We start from the raw sequence: 18,429 nt of genomic DNA, 5'->3' as shown, positions 1-18,429 counted from the left end.
CAACCAAGGAGGGACCATTGTACATAAAACTGCACCGTCACTAGTTTTTTCTGCAGGCACAGATGCAGCTCTTTGGAAGCCAATCATTTCCCCCCATGAGGTGAATCTCATTTTCCAGATATCAATTAATAACTGATCTTCCCTGGTGCTATAAGAATCCCTTGTCTTTCAAAAGGAGCATTTTATTCACAGAGAACAATGGTTTTTTATGGCATAACCATGCCATTAGCCAAGCCTGAGGGGCAGTTTCAACCCTCATTTTAATAATGGAAATGCATTAATGTTGTGCGCTAACAAGGGCAGAGTCTGTCTGGGGAAGTCTATTCCATTTCTTGCTATTCTCTTTCTTTCATTCCTTCCACATCATTCTTTCTTTCCTTCTTTCCTTCCTTCCTTCTCTTCTTCCATTTTTCCTTCCTTCCCTCCCTGTGAAGGTAATTCCTGGAAGGAAAAATGAATTCAAGTTTAGATAATGTGGTTGGTTTTTATAAGGGATTTATTACACTTAATACCATGCCTTTTACTTTGACAAACTTCTTTGTACTTTCAAAGTATGACTTTACTGTTTATTTTCCCATTTGAGCCTAGTGAAAATCTCATGAAATAAAACCAAATATATCATTATTTTGCAGATTAGAAGCCCGGAGTTGCCATTCTACACCTTCTGCCCAAACCAAAAAAAAAAAAAAAAAAAGAGAGAGAGAGAGAGAAGAAAAAAGAGAAAGAAAAAATAGGAATTCCATTGCTCTACTCCTTTTGTCCAAAAAGAGAAGAGAAAAATTCAGCCCAGGGTGTCCTCAAGCCCACTGCTTTGTGGTCTGTCCTTGGACATCACGTAAACATACTGTAACAGCACCACTGCCCAGCAGAGATCTGTCCAACCAAGCCAGGAGAACAGGAAGGAGTAGAGCCTGTCCTTTTCCCCTTGTCCACCATCTGGCTCCATTCTCCTGGGTTTTTTTCTTGCTGAGAAGCCTTGAGCATATACACCAAGATGGTAAGCATACAGGGGCAGAACCAGCAGCAGACAGGAATCTGTCTCCACTGCCATCCTTTGGGCGACCACTTATAACTGTGAGGCCTCCTGTCGCATGTCGAGGGGACTCCCAAGGGAGGCCTCCTTCAGAGTACGGCAAGGACCCAGGCCAGGACAAATTGGACCTTCCACCAATTTGTTTAGAGACAGGTCTGTTTGTCCATTTGATTCCCTCAACAAATATTTATTCAGCACTTGCATGGGCCAGACTCTATGCTAGGTGCTTGGGATATACCAGGGAACAAAACAAGGATTTCTAAGGTGGAGGAGCTCACATTCCAGAAGGGGGACACACCATCAACATGATCAATAAGCAAAGTGTGTGGTATGTTGGATGATGATAAGGGACGTGGCAAATATAAGTGAAGCACAGAGTGAGACGGGAAGTGCAGTGGCAGGGGCGTTAGCAGGTCACAGGCCATGTGGGCAGTCAGAAAAGGCCTCATTGAGATGCAGAGCTTGAAACACAGACTGGAGGAGGATAGGGAATGTGGGCCATGCTGCAATCTGCGGGGACAGTTCCAGGCAGACAGAACAGCTTGGATCAGAACCGTGTTCCCCTAACATCTGGTACAGAGCCTCTGAGACCTCACCCAGTGGAATATGTATAGGGAAGGGAAGTGGAACAAATGGGCGTTTTCCAGAAAATCTATTACAGAGACATTATAATCCAGACCTCCCAGCTGTAATGATGCAGGCACTCAGTGGTAACCTCTATGATTCACTGGGAAAGGTTGAACAACCAGCTCTCGAAGAAGGTCTGGGATGGGTGTTGATCTCCATGGTGTACACACTTGCCTCATGGCTCATTTCAAACTACCAAAATGAGGTCACTGAACTTGGATTTGGAGCTGGCTCCAACACACTGATTCTCGTCCTCTTCTAGGGAAAAAGGCCAAAAAACGACCCCAAGTGTTTCAGGATTTCTCATCACCACCCCTTCCTTAATATTGTTGTATTCTGAGCTGGTATCTTCTATCCTCTGCCTTTATATCCAGCATCAAAATCAAATCAAGAACATCTCTTTTCCTTTCTGCTCTATAGGGAAATTTCTGGAGAAAGGCCTAAATGAAGAAAGAAAAACCCAGTGAGATGGAGATGCAGAATAAGGAGCTGAGACGCAAATGCTGAGATGAGGGAAGAGGAAAACCTAGCCCCCAAAACACAGTTCAACTAGGTGAAATATCAAGAACTTATCTTGATACACAGGTTTCACGCTCAAATTAGTTCATTCTTACCTTGGATGGCAGTAACAGGTGACCCTCTAATGGCTTGAAAGTGCTGGGGACTAGCTGCGGTGGCGGGGGGGGGGGGGGGGGGGGGGGTGCACAGGGATAGGAGTCATGAATCAGAATGGGTAGCCCTAATGGTGGGCTGCTCAGAACAGGCCTCTGGGTAAAGAGATAAGGAGAAGAGAGAACAAAGGAGGTCAGGGACAGCGAGGAAGAAATATGATCCCAAAAAATCATTAGGAAGGAAAAGTTGCCTCCAAATGAACTTCGAAAAGACTGAATTCTGAAGTCAAATGTAGCTGGTTTTATTTCTATCTACAAGCTACTGCTCTTAGGAAAAGTTACTCAACCGCTTTCAATCTTAGCTTCCTTAATCATAAAATGGCTAAAGAAAAACCTATCTTGATAGATTATTTTTAAGATTAAAGGAGAAAATGCCCCTTCAGGGGCCTATAATAATACCTAAATAAAGCAGGTTCTCCATAATTTCTACTATTAATAATTTGAATTTATTGTTGTAATTTATAATATTAAAAATAAGCAAGCTTGCCCTGGGCTGCATTCCAGATGGAATTTGCAAGTAACCACAAGAAGTCACAAACCACCACTCACAGTATATTTCATGGGTTTAGCCAACAAAAATTGATTGAAAATCTGCTAAGTACCAGGCTCTAGGGAAATAGTGCATGCCCTTAAGAAGTGACCAGTAGAGAGAGTACACAGAGAGGGAGTCGCCAGGTGAGGAATGGGTGAGCCTGGGAAGGGGAGTTGCAGAAGCCCGGCAAAGAGGATTCACTGCCTGAGAGAATCAGGGACAGAGGAGGCAAGGCTTGACCTCGGTGTCTGAGGGAGCTGGTTTGGGGGAAAAAAGAGAGACAGAGAGCAGAAAGGGTATTTTAGTGAGCTCAGTCTGTGCAGAGTTAGAGTTGGGGAAATGTCATGCAGGCACCACTGAGTGCCTGCATCATTACAGTTGGGAGGCCTGGATTATAATGTCTCTGGATTATAATGTGGGAGATGGAATGACTTTCAGTTTGACTAGGGGCATTTGTATCAGAAGAGGTAAGAACTTAAACTGGAGGACAGAGCCAGGCTGTGACGACCAGCATGGTAAGGGTTTGGAAAGGTGGTGCTAGCACAAATCTTTCAGCAGATGAATAACAAAATCAGGTTTACGTTTTCACTCTAATAGGAGCCTGGAGTAAGGAAAGCCTTGAGGCAGAGTGACCAGAAAGGAAGCCACTGTAATAATCCAGAAAAGAGACTTGCAAGGATCCTAATAAAGAGAAGACAGTGGCAATAGGAAGTGGGATTGGATTTAGAAACTATTTCAGTAATAGAATTGAAAAGATCTGGAGACCAATTGGACAATATGGGAAAGGGATGAATTCCAGATAGGGTTGAGTTCTAGATTATAACTCAAAAGACTAGATGCAGGGGCACTTGGGTGGCTCAGTGGGTTAAGCCTCTGCCTTCGGCTCAGGTCATGGTCTCAGGGTCTTGGGATAGAGCCCCACATCTGATCAGCAGGGAGCCTGCTTTCCTCTCTCTCTCTCTGACTGCCTTTCTGCCTACTTGTGATCTCTCTCTGTCAAATAAATAAATAAAATCTAAAAAAAAAAAAAAAAAAGAATAGATGCTGACTTCACTGCTAAATAAGCAAAGAGGACCCAGTTATAAAGGGAAGCTGAATCCAACTTGAGTTTGAGATGACTGTGGGACACGTGGATGAGATGTCTGGCAAAGGGCTGGAAAGTGGATCAAGTTGGATGCAAATTTGGGAATCATTAACATGTGAAATGTAGTTGATATAATAGCAATTTCTAAGATCACAAAAGGGAAAAAATTATAAATTGGAAAGGTACCAACAATTAGGGACACCATATAACCCAGATTGCCCAGGACAGTCCTGGTTTACACCTGTTGTCCTAATATAATTATCCATAGCAACTTGTTTAATTTCAAAAAGTATCCCAGTTTAAACAATGAATTTTACAGTTCCCCTAACCAATAACCCAACTCTGGGGACCATCAAACAAGAGTAAAGGAGAAAAAGAGGAATATCAGGAAGTAGAGGGAAACCAAAAAAGAGGGCATCTTTAACCATATAGGGAATAGCCCCCTAATTAAGTGTGTAAATTTCATGCTATCAAACAAAACACAATGAATTTTTTATTGGAACTTGATCATTTAAACTAATGTCACCTATTAAAAAAATAAATGTAAGAGACAAGCCAAGAAAATTCCCAAATAAAAGCAAAGAACAAGAACTTTACCATGATTTAAATTGATTATAAAGCTACAACAATAAAAGAGTTTGATGAATGAACTGACAGAAACATCACTGAAACAGAATAAAGGGTATAGAACCAAACACATATGGGAGTTTAATATATGATAGAAGTTACTTTCTCATAGAAGCTGCTAAGATATATTAATCATTAAATGATGGTGGGACAGCTGGTCAACCATCTGGGAAAAAATAGACTAGATTTTTATACTTTATTCCCATTCCAAATGGATAAAACATTAAACATTTTAAAAATAAACCACAAACATGGGGAGCCTGAGTGGCTCAGTGGGTTAAGCCTCTGCCTTCAGAAGCTCAGGTCATGATCTCAGGGCCCTGGGATCAAGCCCTGCATTAGGGGGGGTCTCTGCTCAGCAGGGAGCCTGCTTCCTTCTCTCCCTCTGCCTATTTGTGATCTCTCTCTGTCAAATCTTAAATAAAATCTTAAAAAAAAAATAAATAAACCACAAATATACCAAAAGAAAGCATGGGTGCTTCTTAAAAAAAGTCATCTTGAAGCTGGTGATAGGGTTAAATGGCCTTTAAAACCACAACATAAAACAGCAAACACATAAAGAATAAATGATATATTAATCTCAATAAAAATTAACATTTTCTGATGGACAAAGAACATGAATAAAGTCAAAAGTCAAATAGCAACATGGAATATTTGCAACATATATGAGACCAAACTTGACCTTTCATGAATCAGTGAATAAAAGACCAACAACCCCATTTTTAAGTGAATGAAAGATATGAAAAAAAATTAAAATTTCTGCTATGCAAAGGAAAAGATGCTTAACCTCATTCATAATTTTAATTACTTCCACCCTCAGGTTGGTAAAAAAAAAAAAATAGTAACAGCTTTATTGAGATGTAATTCACATACCATAAAATCCCCCATTTAAAATGTATAATTCAGTGGTTTTTTAGTATGATCACAGAGTTGTAAAATGATCATGGCATATCTTTCTGAGCCTCAATAAGTCTGGGGGTGCTTATGATCCTGTCCTCATGAAGCTGTTATAAGAGGTGATCAGGAATATGCTTGTAGAGGGCTTGGCACAGTACCTAGTCAATAGGAAGCCCCTGAGACAGCAGGAGCAGTTATGGTTACTATCTAGGGTCATGCAGTGAATCAAGAGTGAAGCTCATGGTGGCATGACACCCACCTCCCCAGAAGGGCTTGTCTCCCTTCCTCTGCCATATAGATACTTCTGGGCAGTCACGTAAGGAAGAGAAGCAATGACTACAATTGTTTAAAAAGCCCTGAGATGGCTAATAATTGAGTCAGCCACAATTCCTCCCGTCAGCTAAGCCAGTGAATCTCAAGTTAAGATTGAACATCATTTGATACACTTTTAGGAATATTATCCTACGTGTACATTATCATAGATATTCAAAGAAATACTGATTTCTCAATCAGTATAAAAATAAATATTTTGGGGGTATCTTTCATGGCTCAGTTGGTTAAGTATCCAACTCTTGATTTTGGCTCAGGGTACGATATCAGGGTCATGAGATCAAGCCTTGCATCATTTGAGTTGAAACACTGTCCTGATTATGGCATGGAATGGATATCCTTCTCTAAAGCTTTGTTCATGCTACTTGGTTCTACTGGGAATAAGAGTTACATAATTATGATATTATAAATGTTGTTCACGGCCTTTCAACTTTTAGAATCTACCTATACAGACAAAGCAGAAGGCTTGACTGCAGTTATCCAACAGAATATACTTGCAACTAACAAATGTAAATCTTGACAATGTGAAAGTAGTATAATGATTGGCCAAAGCTAGGAGGGAGCAAGAATGATGTAAGTAGAGGAAACTCTTTATGTGGACAATGTTCCATTCGTCTCTTTTTACACAGTACAGAATTAATACATACTGCCTAAAGTTAATGACTATGGAAATAAATGTATATGTGTGTAAAAATATGTGTGTATTATTTCAACGATGGCCATTGCCAAAATGATTTAAAAGGGGAGATGTACCAACTGTGGAATTTCTTCCACCTACCCACTTCTCCCACTCGTGAGTAGAGAAATCATATAATTTATCATCCAAATAGGACAGTTAGGAGAGTAAAAGTGGGCACTAAAAATAATTAACATCATTAATCCATCAACAACATAAACCAGGACTGTCTGGGAAAGCCAAAACGTATGGTCATTCTACTCATAAATCTGTGGAACTTCTTCCATGGCCAGCTCAGGGTATAAAACGGGAAATTACTTTTAAAGCTCACCAAGTTCTTTATTATCTGGCCGGCAAACACAACGAGGGTGGATGGGAGTAAAATCTGGGAAGACAAATAGAGTCAAATTTAAACAGGTATTCAAATTGTTCTAATGTACACCTTCTCTAATCCCACATGTAGGCAAGGGGATTTGCATTTGAATTCTCTGCTTTTCCAATCAATGTAACGAAACTTCCCTTCTCTAAGCACAAAAGCAGAAATAACCTCTCACTGATATGCCTGATTATTATGATTCTGTGATGTCCTTTAAGATGTATGGATCTAGTTATAGATCCATACAGAACAAACCAAAATAATACGTTTGGCAAAAATAGTAGCAGTTGTTATATTTTCAAGTGATTTTCTACATCAGGATGCTTCCAGTTTGCATGAATCACAAAGTTGAATGAACAAAATAACAAGTCTGTCTAGACTTAGAATGGATAATCCATGGGACCATAATACATGAGTGAGTGGGAGGCTTATCAGCACCCTTCCTGACCTAAGGACTGCTGGAAAACCTGCTCGTTTTCAGCTTTCTAGATGCAGTAACAGTGCCTATAAAACACATTCTCAAATTCCACACTGAGTTGGACTTGAGGTTGGCTCTAACCAGCTGTGGCCAGTGGAGCAGAGAGCGGTGCCAGTGATGCCAGGACCAACTTGGGAGCCAGACCCTTTTCACCCCCTAGGGCCACAAGGAGACCTGTGGTCCACTGGTCTGAACAGAAACTCTTTAGTCTTTGATGCACTTCTCTTAGTCTTAAAGAGATTCTAGTGCATGGGAAAGCAACAGAGAAACACAGAATGTCTTTATGTTTGCTTGTCCATTTGCTTGTTTGGCGGTGAGTAGTAGACATTTCTTCATATTGGAAGACTCATATCAAAGAAGAAATCAGATATTTTCTGGATGATTCCTTATTGCTAACAAACTTAAAACTTGTGGGTTTTTTAAGAATAAGTTCCTTTCTCTACAACCTCTTCTTATTCTCTTTTTTGAATGATAGCACCAAAAATCCTCAGCTCCCTAGGGAGCTGTTTTGTTGTTTATGCTTGAAGAATCCCATCTATGGAGAATAACAAGGATAACTGGCTATTAAACCCCCATCATCCATCCAAGAAGATGTCCTCCCACATGGTAAATGCTTTGTGCACCCTCGAATATTTAAGCGGTGCTTGTAGAAAAGAATGCTGTCTCCTTCACCAAGGAGACCATAACTCCACTGGAAAGTCAAGGCTGTTAGTTGACATTTATCCTAGGTCCCCAACTGATAAACACAAACAATGGCATTCTTCCAGAGCAATCCTAACTAAAAATCTATGGGATGCAGTATGGATCATTTAAAATAGTATTACATGGATTGCACAATTATACAGTCAACTAATCTTCAACAAAACAGAAAAGAATAGCCAATGGGAAAAAGACAGTCTCTTCAACAAATGCTGTCAAGAAAACTGGCCAGCGACATGCAGTAGAATAAAACTGGACCACCTTCTTACACCCTATACAAAAATACATTTAAAAGGGATGAAAGACCTAAATGTGAGACAAGAAGCCAACAAAATCCTAAAGGAGAACATAGGCAGCAGCCTCCTTGACATTGGAAGTAGCAGCTTCTTGCTGGACACATCTCTGGAGGCAAGGGAGACAGGAGCAAAAATGAACAATTGGGATTTCATCAAGATAAAAAGCTTTCTGCACAGCAAAGGAAACAATCAACAAAACTAAAAGGCACCCAGCTGAATGGGAGAAGATATTTGCAAATGACATACCGGATAAGGGGCTAGAATCCAAGATCTATAAAGAGCTCATCAAACTCAACATCCAAAAAAACAAATAATCCAGTTAAGAAATGGGCAAGAGACATGAATAGACATTTCTCTAAAGAAGACATCCAGATAGTTAACAGACACATGAAAAGATGCTCAGCAACACTCATCATCAGGGAAATACAAATCAAAACTACAATGAAATGTCACCTCACACCTGTCAGAATGACTAAAATTAACAAGTCAGGAAACAATAGACGTTGGTGAGGATGCGGAGAAAGGGGAACCCTCTTACACTGTTGTAGGGAATGCAAACTGGTGCAGCCATTCTGGAAAACAGGGTCGAGGTTCCTCAAAAAGTAAAAAATAGAGCTACCCTAGGACCCAGCAATCATGCCCAAAGAATACAAAAAACACTGATTCAAGAGGTACATGCATCCCAAAGTTTACAGCAGCAATATCAACAATAGCCAAACTATGGAGAGAGCCCAAAAGTCCATCCACTGATGAATGGATAAGGAAGACATGGTGTGTATGTATGTGTATACACACACACACACACATACACACACACACACACAGGGGATATTATTCAGCCATCAAAAAGAATGAAATCTTGCCATTTGTAATGATGTGGATGGAGCTAAGGTTTATTATGCTAAGCAAAATAAGTCAGTCAGAGAAAGAAATGCCATATGATTTCACTCATATGTAGAATTTAAGAAACAAAACAGAAAACAAAACAGATGAACACATAGAGGAACAGGGGAAAAAAGAGAAGGAGGTAAACCATAAGACTTAACTACAGGGAACAAACTGAAGGTTGTTGGAAAGGAAGTAAGTGGGGGTATGGTCTAGATGGGTGATGGGCATTAAGGAGGACACTTGTAATGACCACTGGGTGTTATATGCAAATGATGAATCACTAAATTCTACTCCTGAAACCAATATTATACTATATGTTAGCTACAGAATTTAAACAAAAACTTGAAATCAAAAACAAAACAAAAAACAGCATTATATGTGTTCACAGAACATTAGTCCTCCAAGATGCTTCCATGGCCATATACATTTAGGAAATTCTGCTCACCACAAGGACCTCTCAGAGATTCATTATATAGGTCACATATGAAATGCTCTTAGAAATCCTACCATTCAGAGGCTCCTGGGTGGCTCAGGCAGTTGAGCATCTGCCATCTGCTTGGTTCATGATCTCAAGGTCCTGTGATCGAGTCCTGCTTTGAGCCCTGCATCAGGCTGCCTGCTCAGCAGGGAGTCTGCTTCTCCCTTTCCCTCTGTCCTTCTCCACCAATATGAGCTCGTGCTTGTTCTCTCTCTCTTTCAGATAAATAAAATCTTAAAGAAAGAAAGAAAGAAAGAAAAAGAAAGAAAGCAAGCAAGAAAGAAATCCTACTATTCAAATAAAGCTGTGGTTAAACTGGGATTTCCCAAACTTATTCTACCACTGAACACTGTTTTTATGTATTACCTATCAATTTCCCAGAAAACTCTGGGGAAGTATTCTAAGAGAGAAAAAGGAAAGGGAGAGAGAAGGTATACAGAAGGAAATATGAGAAACACTTTCTTTGATGACGAAGACTCACACAATGATACTGTTTTGGGAATTAGAAACAGGGGGTATCCTGCTAGAACCGTTTTCAAATTTGTCTCTTCTTTGGGCTGACACAGCTGCAAACCAGGCAAACAGCTTTGCCAATGGTGCTAGCTGGATCTCCGCCCCCAAACGTACCCCCTAAACCAAACACTGTGCAGGGTACAACCTGCACCACTATACATAAAGGCCCTACGTGACCCTATACCAATCTGACACATTCTCTGTCCTTTCCATCACCAAAAACATGGAGACTAAGAGCCCACTCCACTGAAACCCTAACTCCAGCCCAGATTGCAATACTTCTGTTAGAACATCAAGTCTTACTTGAGCATAAAGGAAAATCCAGGCTTAGCCTGGGTCTTCTGTGAACATGACAATTTTCCAGACTAAAGTACCCAAGGCAAATGAGTTTTGGTTAACAGCGCTTTACATCCACCCCAGGTATGTCCTTTACTTTACTTGGGGCATTTGTTTTTCAAAATAACACACCCTCTCTGTCTCTCTTGGGATAGGTGTTCCATCCAAGCACCCTGGGATACTGAAGGCTTAACATGCCACACATCCCCACCCCCACAGCTCAGAATTCTAGCTCAGGATCTAGAAAGCGAGCTTGGCCTTGGCGGTGCAATCTACACCCATCAGGAGTATCATTCTCAGTGCGTGAAACGTGCTGCTTGCAGGCGGCTGCACATCCCCTCTCCCAGCTGCTCGCCTCTCGATGACCGCTACCTCTGCAGTTTAGGATAGGACCCAAAGACCACAGGGAGGAAAAGGGTTAGAGAGTGAAAAGAAACAAGGCATATGGAATTCGTCCAGAACTCCCCAGATGCTGTTACAGTCTTAGAGCTCTCACGCTCACTCCTGCTGTCTCACCTGCAGGAGTAATAACAGAGGTTTTCCTTTCACTAGAACATCTGGCACGACAGTTTCATACCCTGAGGTTTCCTGGAAACACTCTCTGGGAGGAGTCCGAACCTTCACTATTGAAACTGGCCCAGCCCTGAAACGTTATAAGCTGTAATCGCAGCCCACGTCACGTTCTCTCCCTTGTTTCCTTTGCAAAACATCATTGCAATCAGTCCCTCTGTTTTTTAATAAGAGGTGCTGGCTCCAAGCCCAGAGGTGGCTGCACAGGTCTTGTCCTGCCAGGGGGTGGAGACAGTATCGACCTGCCACAAAGCCCCCCCTGGCCCCCACATCTCTGGGTGGTTCCCAGCATGCAGCACGCCTAGCTTCCACAATGAGGTCAGAGTGCAACAAGCCAGGGAGCAGGCTGGGTGTGCCCTGGGCTCCCACCCTGGTCCCAGTCACATAGTGACCCATATGGCTGATATTACAAGCTGAAAAGGCCCTTTGGCCCCTGAATTCCCACAGGGAAGCCACAGAGCCCCTCTGAGTTTTAAAAGACCTGATCGGATGAAGAATGACAACAGGGAGGCTCCAGAAGGGGCCCTCCAGCCTCTCCCTCCTCTCATAGAAATTGGCTCTTCCTCTCCTTTCTGTTCTTGCCTTGACTCTTTTGTCACCCCAGTTGTTCTTCTGCAGAACTTCTCTTTCCCATCAGCTTTGGTGTCTGGCTCTCTGTCCTTCAAATAGCAGCTGAAATGTCCACTCCTCCAAGAAGCCTTTCCTGACCTCCCAGATTAAAGTGGCCACCTAGAAACTACCACATCAGCTTATTTTAATTCTCTGCATGGCACTATACCAGCGTTTGTAGAAGGGGCACAGGTGTGTTGCCTGTCTTGTTCACCCTGGTACACAGTAGGTGCTAAATAAATATTTGTTGAAAACATGGATTTTGTGTACTGGCCCCAAGACTTACTGATTGTGTGACCTTGGGAAGATTACTTAACCTTTTTGTACCTTGGTTTCTTACTTCAAAAACAGGGATAATCATAGTGCCCAGTTTCTGGGATTATTAACGGATTATGCAAAATAATCCTTGCATGGTCCTTAGCAGAGTGCCTGGCACAGAGCAGACACGGACACTCAGGACGCGATCGCCATGATCATTATCAACATGTTGGCCCATTAGCTCTCTGGTTATCTCCCAATACGCTTAGCCTCTGAAAGAATGCACAGGTCCAGACCACAGAGAAGGGCAGCATAGGGGTACACTGTAAGGAAGTGTGCCGGAGCAGGAAATGTCACAGAAGAGTGCATGGAAACAGGCCAGGAAAGGACCACTTTCTATTTCCCAAATAAGAACTATTCCTTGCAGAAGGGCTCTTTCCTTCCCCTTCCTCTTTGCCTCCTGTCCCTGCCAATTCCACAGACCTGAACTGGGCCCTACACTGGTTACCAAGCAGCAGGGGCCAGAGGTCAAAGTGATGCTCTATAGACCAGGCAGCTTAATGCTCCAGCCTCAGGCTGTTTCATGAACTTGCCTGAGACTAAGGGACAAGGGACAGTTTCCTCTGAGCTGTGCCATGTAAAAATAAAGCAAGCAAAAACATCTGATAGGTCACATTCATCTCCAATTTGACAAGAAGAGGAGTGAAGTCAGTCTCCTTTGGTTGGGACCCCAGGTCAGTACGGGCTCAAGCCTATGACACCACTAACATTTTATGCGGTAGAGAAACAAAGCCACTGTGCACTGGGATTTGGCATTGCCTGGCCTCATCTGGCCACACAAAAGGAATGGAGACACCAATTTTCTCAAGGAAAAGGGACTGCACCAGAAAGTATCTCCATCACACCCTCTCCCTACCATAGCCCACCTCTTGGCACTGCAAGCACCTCACCTTCGCAAACTAGCCAGCTGCTTTGAACCTCCCATCAGGACGCAGCTGATGCACTGAGGCTGTGACCCACAAACATGGCCTGGAATTTCAATGAGGGGTCATTCCTATGGCCTGAGAACTAGAGCCTTTATTACCACCAAGTCAAATGCTATGTCTCTGGTTCAATCCAATTTCCCCAAAGTGATTCTTACTTACCAACATTGTCTACCTGCCAACAAAGGAGAGCAGAGAGGTTCTTCCATCCTGGCCAGAACAACCAGTTATAGGACACCACCCCTTCTACCTTCTAGATATTTCAGTTCAGGCAAGAAAAGCGCAGAGGTCTCTCGGGTCTTATTTTGGTTTCCTCATAAGCCTGACACTGTGATTTGGGTACAAGTGTTTATTTGGAAGTGATGAGAACTCACGGTAACAAAACTGGAAATTGAGACAGGGAAGGGAGGCAAGCCAGTTAAGGTGCATAAATGAGAAATTTCCAGCTGCAGATAGCTGGGGCTCTGACCCATTGAGACCTCTTAGAGACCCACGTCAGAACGCCTCACTGTGGGGTGAGGAGGCTGGAGGATTTGCCTACCAACTCCTGTCTCTTATTAGCTAAGTGTTGCTTCTGGGGGTTAATTCCCCATCCTGTGCCCAGAAAACACTGCCAGAGAATGTTTTCAGGCAGAGAGTCCAGGAAGACATTGGGCCCTACAGGATCTGTCTGTGGGTGATGTTCAGGGTGAGTCAAAGGGATCTGAGCCTGGCCAGGCCAGTCCTGCTATATCAGGCTTTCTAGTGACCAGTAATGAGTTTCTTCAAAACCATGCCCCATGGATAGAGGCATTTTAGAACATTTATTTCAGATTGGTCTTAACTTCCTAGAAATCCTTTCAAGAACCCTTAAATAACCATGGTTATATAAATAAGCTGAGGATTTCTTTGAAAGATTCATGAGCAAGCAAAGCCTTCTCCACTAGTGGCCTGAGTTCTGTCCTCCATGCAATTGTAGTATGAGCTCACAGAGTTCTGAGTAGACACTTTGCTTTGAACACTTTGGGAGGAGGTCAAATCTCACCAGTTTTCCATGGAGACCAAGCAGGAAAAGAGATAGAGTAGCCTGTTTTGCAAAGGTTTGAAGTTCAGATTGATATCATAGCAGGGAGGCACACACCCTTTCCCTAAGTACAGGGTAAAGTGAGCTCAGGAACTGGTGAAATAAACTGGATCCTAATGAGAAAAAAATAATCTCTCCTCCCAAGTGCCTCTCCACCCACCCACCTGGACATGCTTACTCTCCCCAGCCCTAGGCAGGAACAGGCGTACTTTGAACAACAGAACTGTATCAGGGATCATTTTCCTGGAATTCAGCCATGGAAAAATTCACCCAACTACCATTTGATACTTTGATCCACGGAACTCCCACCCCACCCCACCCCACCCCCCAGGCACCCTGTAACCTCCATAGGGTCTTTGGCTAATATCCTGCTTTAACTAAATACCACATTGATATTTGCCAACAAAGAAGAATTTCCCACAGGCCCTGCTGCCTCTGTTACATTATCAAAGGGGGCAGGTGATTTAGCCTGGAAGGTTCCAAGACAAAAGGAAAAGTCTCCTTACTCCTGGGCCGCAGCCCAAGTTGAGGGCCAACCCTTTATGAAAGACATTCAAGAAGGTCAAGAATTTTTCTATGACCATTAAGTTGCCTAGGAGAAGAATTACAATCATCTCACCCAGGTAATGGTGAGAGGGTCACAGGATGGACAGTTAGGAAGTCAAGAATCCTATGTGCTGGTTGACACTCTTCTGACTAGTTATGTGGCTTCAGATGAATCAGTTAACTTATCTAGACCTGTAAAATAATGAGTCAGTCAGGGGTAACAAAGAGTCAGCTCCTACAACACTGCCCCGTACCTACAACAGAGGCTAGGCAACAAAATGCCCTCAAGCCTAGGACAGGGCCATGCGTGTAACGAGCACTCCGTATTTAGTGGCTGAACGAATGGCTGTGGCAAACACATCACCGCTTCTGACTTCTGCGCCTCTGGCAGGCACTGTTAACCAGCTGCGCAAGTTTTTCATACTGACAGCAGATGAAGAATCAGAATTCTCAGCACAGGTCTCCAGACAGACACCACAAATCTATTGGCGCTCGCATGTGAAATGACATCTATTTGCCACACCTGGACAAACTAGGACTTTCTCAACAGTCACCTTTTATAGTAAGGGAAATACTAAAAGGTAGACTATTTGTCACTCAGAAAAGATAAATATAAACACTCCTGAATCTTTCAGTCTCGTCTACATAAGAATCTGGATTTTTATTCACCCTGACTAGGGCAAGAAATACACTGATCAGGGAACACCCTGTAAGATCAGACCATTTGGGGTCCTTGCAGGCAAATATACATTCCTATACCCTTGTGGAAGTCATTAAATTTCTAATCCCACCCATACGGAAGAAAACCAGCTCTGAGGCATATCCCCACACAAGCAAGTAGACACATTTAATCAGTGCTAACTCTAGAAGTGTCCAGTGTCTGGGATCTGGTTCACCGTCTGGAGGGGTCATACTTCCCCATCGACTTCACACAGGTGAAATATTATATTGGAGTGGGTTCCCCAGAGAAACAGAACCAACAGGAGATTAAATAGAAAGAGAGATTTATCGGGGTGCCTGGGTGGCTCAGTCTGACTCTTGATCTCAGCTCAGGTCTGGAACTCAGGGTTATGGGTTCAAGCCCCATGCTGTGCTCCATGTCCAGTGTGGAGCCTACTTAAAGGGGGAAGGAGGGAGAGAGAAAGAAAGGGAGAGAGAGATTTATTATATGGAACTGGCTCACATGGTTATAGAGGCTGAGAAATCCCATGAGCTGCAAGCTGGAGACCCAGCAGAGCCAGTCATACAGTTGAAAGTAGAATGTGCAGAGTCCAGTTAGACCCTGAAGGCCTGAGAACCAAGGGCACCACAGCAAAAGAAGACTGATGTTCCAGCTCAGACAGGCAGTGTCAGTTCAACCATCCTCCATCTTTTTGTTCTATGCAAGCTCTCGATGGACTGGATCAGGCCCACCCACACTGGGGAGGGCAGTCCGCTTCACTCAGTGTACCGATTCAGATGCTAACCTCTGCCAGAAAACACCATCAGACATATCCAGAGATCATGTTTAACCAGGTAACTGAGCATCTTGTGATCTAATCAAGCTGACACATAAAATTAACTATCACAAATATCAAAGACAACATGAAAAGAAAGAAAGAAAAAAGAACAAGAAGACACAGAAAGACCACAGAGAGTAGGATAGGAAGAGTGGATTTTCAGTACAGAAACCTGCAACATTTTTAGCCCCCACTGCCTGAGCTGCCTGGAAACACTTGGTGGCATTAATCTACGATCCCCTTTGGGAAGCCTAAAAGACTGTCTCAAGGCACAAAGATTAAAGCTCACCAAATGGCTTTTAGAACATTATCCAAATAGCCGTTAGGGTGTGAAGTTACTGATCTTCATATTTGAATACAGAGCTGGTGACCTCCTTAGGGGTAGCTGAAGGGTCCCGGCTGCCCTGACTGTCCCATTCTAAATTGACTATCTGCTTTCTTGCAAAACGTAAACAAATGAAGTGGACCACTTTCCACTATATATGCAAACCGCTGAGGCACAGATGTTCCCTCTGGCCAAAAAAGCCAGTTTTCACTGTGTTCACCATTATCTCTTAAGGCATGAATCTGGAGACATAAATCTTTGAGAAATCTCTGGGCATGAAAAGAAACAGACAAGGTTTGAATTCTTAGTAAGTAGCTTTAGTTGTTGGAAGGGGTTACTTCATTTGCCCCAATAATTGCCATGAGACCTTAACTGTTACTCATGCTGGCTTCAATTAAAATCCCCAGGGCAGTGAATTAGTAAATTAGTGGATTTAACAAGAGCCTAGGGATCTAAGAAGCAGAGAATTTGCTAAGGCAGAAAGGATGGGGCGCCTTCAGTTAATGGCTCCCCCAGGGCTGAAAGGCCACACCTTCCAGAACTGTCCCACTGGGGGAACACAGACCAAATGTAGTTCTTTGCTTAACAAAGCACCATGCTTTCTTAACTAATTTAAGTTTCTTCTCAAAAGGAAACATAGGAGACGAAAATGCTAACATGCCCAATCTGTAAGTAAAGATGCTTTTAATGAAAGGACACTCTCGGTCAGTACCGTTTGACCACAGACGCATCCCTGACTCTGGCGAACACTGATTGCTGGGCACCAAAGACCTGGCTCCCCTCCCCAGGACACAGTTGTTCCTGGGAAGCAGCAGCCCAGCCAGGACCTACTCACTGATCTAAAAAATTGAAGAACTTGTCATAAAGGCAAAAAGACTTTAATAAATGCTCACCTAGTTCCAGAAATTATTCCTCATGCAAAAGGGGGACCATCAAGGAATGTAAGCGGAATGGATGTGGTTGAAAAGCAAACGTGTTTTCTCTATTTCTCTGTCCTTCTCCCATTTCCTGGCTGGCTCCTGATAGCAGGGAAATGCTGGGAGCCAAGCACTGAAGATAACAGAGCGGACCCTTGAAAGCCAAGGAAAGGCAGAGCCACCCCACCAGCCAACCAGAAGAAAGTCCTCAGAAATAAGATGTTTGTATTAAATCATTGAGTTTCCTATAGCAGCTGGGTTGCTCTAACTAAACCACTGTCCTTGATTAGAAGAGTTTGGGCCCAGCCATTACTCTCATGGCAAAAAACAAAACAAAACAAAACAAATACCATATTCCCCACACCAATACACAGCATCCTGCAAACTCTAAACAGCCCCAGAATTCAAGATTATTTCCATAAACACCTTCATCAATATTGTTTTGCTTCCAGGAATATACTGTATCTGGAAGCTGCTACCCAACGGGAGATGGGTCAGCCCCCTGGAGTGGGGGTTTCATTAGTTTGGTTTGTATAGCTTGTGTTTGTAAGGCTGCCAATGTGCCAGACACCTCTGCCTCTCTCCTTAACATGCATCCTATCACCCTTAGACATTAGTCGTGTGACTCTGACCTTGTCAAACATGCATGCACTCAATTCCAGCAGGCTCCACAAGACAGCAGGTGAGGCTTTCTGAGTGGCCTGAATGTGCTGACTCCAATACGACCTCACATATGGTCAAAAAATACATCTTCCTAACAGACTTAGCTTGGACCCTTCACCACCTCTACCCCCACTCTCCAGGAAGTCCCTGTGCATGTTCCTAACCTTCCCTCCATGCTCACAGCTTTGTGCCTCCTATGCTGAGTTCTCAGGAGGCAGGCACAACAGAGGTGTCATGCTGTGGAAATCCACGTGAGGAAACCCCTTCCTTCCCAAACAGGCACATCAATGAGCTGCCCACAAGCTCTACTGAGCCTAATGTGTTATCACCCCATAAAAGCAGGGACATGCTGGAGCTCGTTCCCCCAACTTGTGAGCTAATCAGGTACATCTCTTCAAAGTCCACATTCTGTGACATCACCTTGGTAGGCTGAAGTGAGCCCCAGAGAAAGGATA

This window comes from Meles meles, chromosome 6 (assembly GCF_922984935.1).
Source record: "Meles meles chromosome 6, mMelMel3.1 paternal haplotype, whole genome shotgun sequence".
Classification (NCBI taxonomy): Eukaryota; Metazoa; Chordata; class Mammalia; order Carnivora; family Mustelidae; genus Meles; species Meles meles.
Note: the sequence above shows the minus strand (reverse complement) of the source record.